Source organism: Malus sylvestris, chromosome 8 (assembly GCF_916048215.2).
Source record: "Malus sylvestris chromosome 8, drMalSylv7.2, whole genome shotgun sequence".
Classification (NCBI taxonomy): Eukaryota; Viridiplantae; Streptophyta; class Magnoliopsida; order Rosales; family Rosaceae; genus Malus; species Malus sylvestris.
The window spans coordinates 21831085-21837313 of record NC_062267.1 but is presented as its reverse complement, the minus strand read 5'-3'; positions in this window follow the sequence as shown (position 1 = coordinate 21837313).

Sequence of the window (6229 nt, the reverse complement as noted above, 5' to 3'; positions counted from 1 at the left end):
GGCATCTTCTTGTCTTTAATCATGTTATCCCTTGGGATAATGGAATAGTGGAACATCTTCTTTTTGGCTTTTCCTTTTCTGCTTTCTTTTGCTTTTACTTTCTCTTTTCTGCTTTTGTTTCTTTTCCTGTAGCTTTACTGGTGGTCTCCCTTTCTACTCATTTCTTCCCTTTTTCTTTTTTCTGAAATATTCTCTTAACAACATCATAATACAACCCACGTTTAGCCCATCCTCTGGTGAAAAGTCAGATTACCTCCAAAATCAAAGCCGCGACGAACAGGCCCTGAAAAAATGGAGGGAGTTCCGGCGGCAGAGAACCGATTCACAACGGCACCATTGGCAGGAACTGGAGCCTCGGAGGGATATCCAATCACTGTGCACTTGAAGGGCGGGGAAGCAATCCATCTTCCAAATCCCATTGTACAGCTTCTACACCTTCATAGTATTATCGCACCCACCGGATGCTAGCTTATGAACGGGTTTCAATTCGAAAAATCTCTCTCTCACCAAGGTCTTCAAATCCAACATAAACCTTAAAAATCCAAACCAAAAGAACCCTAACAACAAAATAAGCAAAGATCTTCTTTTCCCTGCCGACTGAGATTTTTATTTTTGGGTTCAATCTGCCGGCAAAATTTTTTCCTCTTTCCCTAGAAAAAACATAAATACCAAGAACCCAATTGAGAGCCAGTTTCCGGTAAGCACTTTTGATTTCCTGGTCGGTAGAGTTCCTACTGACATCGAGGACCTCATAAACGTCTCGCCGGAGTTGCTTCTCAGTTTCCTATTTCTCCGATTTCGATCGGCTGCCCGACATATTCAAAATTGAAGGCCGATCTCTTCACAAAACCCTAGAAATTGCCTCTCGATTACCTCCGAAACACCGATTTCATGATTCTGGAGTGAAAATTTCCCTTATTTCAAAGAAGTGGATGAGCCAAATAAGCTGTCACACAGCTCTGGAGCATCCGAAAACCAGGAGGCAGAGAAACTCCATGCACATCTAAGCTGAAGCCTTGGAGGAAAGAGAGTGAAAGAGAGAGACGAGAGAGATAAGTTCTGTCTCAGTGGCTTTGCAGATCTCGGTCCTTATCTCCCCCATGGATGCCATACCAACACCACTCTTTGCTGTGCCATAGGCAGCTCCTATACATGAGAAAACGAGGGTAGCAGCAACACCGATGAAGCCGAAGAACGGTGCCGTTTTCATCGCCACTGAATGTTGAAAACATTATGGAGAGTGGATTTGGGACGACGTAGTCGCGATCTTAGAAGAAGTTTGGGATCTCCGATTTTTCTCTCCGTGTTCTTCTTCAGTTGTGGTCGTGATGGTATTGCAGTGGAAAAGATATGCATTGATTGTCCATCTTCTCCTCCTTTCAGCCTTACTGTGATTCTTCAAACCGGTCAGCGACGTAGAGCCAAGTGACGCAGGAGAAGAAAGCCATAAAAATGGAGGGCTTAGAGGTCTGAAGCGGCTTCGATTGCCATCGCCGCTCTGATTTCATCATCGTCGGCAAGCCTTCCATCCCAGATTCGGAATCGGAGGTGTATATTTAGTGGCTAATTTACTGATTTGGACAGGGATTCTGAAGCTGCATTAGGTTATGTGGAATTTGGAAGGCATCTGAAATCATAAACTTTGAATTTTCCGTGAGACAGAGAGAAGGGTAGAGGCTTAAGATGCAGAGACAAGAAAGAAAGAGAGATGGGACTGGTTTTTTGGGTTTTTGTGATTTTTGCAGATTCACAGTAAAGGTGAAAAAATGAAAGAGAACCGACACAACTTTTCGTATTGATTCCCACAGACGGCGCCAAATGTTGATGCACAAAACTGGAGGGGTCTTGGAAAAACGTAAATCCGACCGTGAATCTGCAAGAAAGTAAATAACACAAGATGTATCGTGGTTCACCCCAATGTTTGGGCTACGTCCATACTGATATTGCATTTCTCTAAGATGTTGAAGAGGATGAGAGGGAGAGAGAAATAGCCTTTGAATATGAGAAGCTTAGGGGATCTCAGGCCTAAGAATTGGCATCTCCCAATGAGGAGAGTGAGGGGTCCTTTTATAAAGTAAAGGTTTCTCATTTATTACATTTGCCCATTCCTTTATTACATAATTACATTTGAGTCCCCCGAGTATTTATACGAGATCTAAATACAGAGGCCCTAAGTATGGTATAAACATACTAAATCATTCACTAGTACTCACAGAATGAGAGCTTGAACCTATGTACTTGTGTAAACCCTTCACAATTAATGAGAACTCTTCTACTCCGTAGATGTAACCAATCTAGGTGAACCACGTACATCTTGTGTTTGCTTCCCTGTCTCTATTCATTTACATACTTATCCACACTAGTGACCGGAGTAATCTAGCGAAGGTCACAAACTTAACACTTTCTGTTGTACCAAAGTCCTCACCGATTTTGTGCATCAACATTTGGCGTTGTCTATGGGAACGTCACTTATTCCCACTCTCTTAAGCTTTGTCAAGCTGGTTTCCATCATTCGTACACTCTCTTTTGACCAGGCATTCATTTCCAACATGGGGAACAAAGGAAGCCACAACACACAGAATGACACCTCTCTTGCACCCAGTGCGAAACAATGAAAGAAAGAAGGAAAGAGGGTTGCTCTTCAAGCTAAAGTCGATGAGCTAGAAGCTCAGAATAACAAGATAGCAATGAAGAATGAGGTCCTCCAAGAGCAGTATGAGAAGCTCTTTGAGACGCTCCACGAAACTAAGCGTACTTAAACACGCGAGCTCATTACCCTTGTGGACATCAACCATCATTTGGGTGCCCCCAACATGAAGGGTCACTTTCCTTCGACATGGGTATCCCTGATGAAAAACGAGCTAATCATCAAAACATTTATCAACATGAAACTTTTCTTAACCCAGCTGTTTCGACCCGAAGCACGAGAAGTGGAGGAAGACACCTCCTTGCATAAGGGTTGGAATGATCGAAAGCCGTTTATCGTGACTGCCGAGACTTCCTAAAGCAAAGTTGAGAGAATCCCCTCCACATATGCTATAAGATCAATGAACCAAGGGTTTCTGAAGGACTCGGTCCCCTTCCACGACCCAGGCCAGCTGCCAATCTAGGGAAGGAACGACAGGTCCTAGAGGAACATGAAGGTACAAGGGACTCAGAGGTATTCTGACAGACTTGCTCTAGAAGTCAGTACGGCAAGTCCAAGGAAAAAGCACACATTCTTGCTCAAACTTTCCTACTTTCAAAAGGCGATGAAGACTTAAGAAAGAAAATTCCAATGGTACATGACTCCACTCAGGACCCCCTTGTCCTACAGCTCCTTGAGGAAGTAAACAAGTTAAAGGTCGAACGTCAGACCGAGATACCTGACTGGAACCAACCTAGGCCTGGCCCTCTCACAAGAAGGATTCTCGACACCCTTTCAAGCGAAGACAAAATAAAAGCTTGGTTTACAACTTTATATTGGAAGGGAGGACCCGATTGAACACCTTAACCTCTTTGAGTCCACCATGGCATATTAGATGCATACCGACGAAGAGCGATGTCTTCTCTTCCCTTCCACCCTCTCTGGCAGAGCTCTAAACTGGTATTGTCGTCTTCCACTTGAGACAGTAGACTCATTTGAGGAACTAAGGAAACTGTTTGTTTCTCAATACATATTCCAGACCGATCACTTACATTCTGCAGATGACTTGTACACTATTCACCAGAAGCTGGATGAGTCACTACGAGAGTATGCCGGTCGCTTCAGCCATGAGTATTCTCGCTGCACTGAGGTAGATGACAAGACCGCCCTCAAACCCTTCATGGCAGGCCTACATAATTGTTTCTTCAAGTACATGATCAATGCCAACACTTGGAAGACTTACTCTGAGGTGATGGCACATGCTTATAACCACGACTCTGCCGAAGCAATGACATACTAAGGGAACCCCCATATGGTTAACCCCTATCAACAAATGGGAAGTGGAAGTCAAGTTCTACCAAGTGAGGAGATCTTGGCCATTTAGACACCCATTGCATCATCTCCTGCCTCATTTAGCTACTCGCTAAGTCACTAAACGTATTTGTCTCTTGGTAAGAGGAAGGATTTTTACTCTTAGCAAGCCCATTACAACAAGAGGGATAAAAGTTTGTATCAAGATAACCAAGGGTGAATGTACCGTCGACTTTTATGACTATGGGACCAAGCCTCACTCTTTCAAAGTGGAGGACTAGGTACTGAAGGAAATGTTATTATAAGAAGGCATACACATTACAAATGTTTTGACCCTCAACCGCTTGAGATCTTTTGTCACACAAGCCATTTGGCAAATATTTAAAGAGGAGGGAATTTAGACAACTTCTTCTGAGTTTCAATATGCGTACTTTGACACAAAGTATGTGATACTAAGTGTTACAACCAACATGGTTCACATATCGAAAGCATGGATCCCTTCATGCATAGCAAAACATTCATAATCATCACTCATGTCAATCAACATAAACATCATACATTCCAACATATTCATACATAAACATCATACATTCCAACACATTCATACATAAACATCATACATTCCAACACATCCATACATAAGCCAACTGTGCTTCGAAATGGTTCAACATACTTTGTGTCATTTGACACTTGCTACAATGTGCCTCGGCACCTTGCCCTTATTCTCACCAACTAGATGATGAAGGAACTCATCTTCATGCCACCAACCAAGTGATGAGATATACAAACCGTACTCTCCTTCATGCCACCAACCAGGTGATGAAATGTACAATCTGTACTCTAATATTATTTGGCAACTTGCCACTCTTATCACCAACCAGGTGAAGAAGGAACTCATCTTCATGCCACCAACCAAGTGATGAAATGTACAACTGATGCGAAAATTATCTTAACACACAAATTTAACCATCTTTTGACAATTGCAATACAAGTATAAGTAGGGATCGTTCTGGACTGGGGATTAGGATAGCTTGCTAATAACCTCTAAACTGACTCAAAAACATAAAACTAAATTTAAAAACACTTAACAGGACTCACAAGACTCAAAGCAAACTTAAAATACTCAAAACAACTTAAAACAACCAAATAAACTTAAACTAGACATTAGGAATGACTTTGGACGAAAATTGACTTTTACTTGAATCAAAACACTTAAAAACAAAAACTAAAACAAATTTGAAACACTTTGAAACAAGAAACTAAAAGGGGGGTTTTGATTTGGATGAAGTTGTAACAAACAAACAAGTATGAAAATCTAGACAGATTGTAAAACGAATGTGAGAAATAAGATGATGGATGAGATAACTAGAGGTTTTTTTTCTCCAAACATGACATGTATGCAAATAACTCGATTTCCAGTTACTACTTCATTGAATTATGAATGACAATGCTCCAAATTAACCGTGACATCACTAGTTAACTCTCAGATTTTCCTTGTTTTATTGGATTGGATGACAATGCTCCAAATCCACCGGTTAAAGATACCACCCCTGGATGGAGGAAAAGTACTTCCAGAGAATATGCCACATCTACCTATGAGACAGATAAGGCAAGTGAAAACGATACCACACTTCGGTATTTAGAAGTTTCGTAATTACTCAGCGGCTTGGATCTTGCAAGTCCCCAACCGAGGAGCTTCCCTCATTCGGGAACTTAGGGGAACACTGTTTGTACCATACTTGACCAATCCCGAAACTACCGAGCACCGGTCAACCTTATACCGTTAAGGACCCAAAATAGTTTCCCTCAAACCAGGAGGCCAATCACAACGCGACACGTGTCGCCATTAGAAGCCAATCATAGCACGACACGTGTCAACATCAAAAGCCAATCATAACATGACACGTGTCAATGTCAGAACAAAGCTAGAAACTCTCTTCTATAAAAGGAGATCATTCTCCCACAATATTTCCTAATGTCATTTCTACTAAATCATTCACTAGTACTCACAAAAGGAGAGCTTGAATCTATGTACTTGTGTAAACCCTTCACAATTAATAATAACTCCTTTGGACATAGCCAATCTGGGTGAACCACGTACATCTTGTGTTTGCTTCCCTGTCTCTATTCATTTACATACTTATCCACACTAGTGATCGGAGCAATCTAGCAAACTTAACACTTTCTGTTGTACCAAAGTCCTTACCGATTTTGTGCATCAACAAGAAGTATTTTTAAAATGGATGAAAACGCTTTTGATGAAAATATTTTTGGAACTAATCCTTAGTAAAA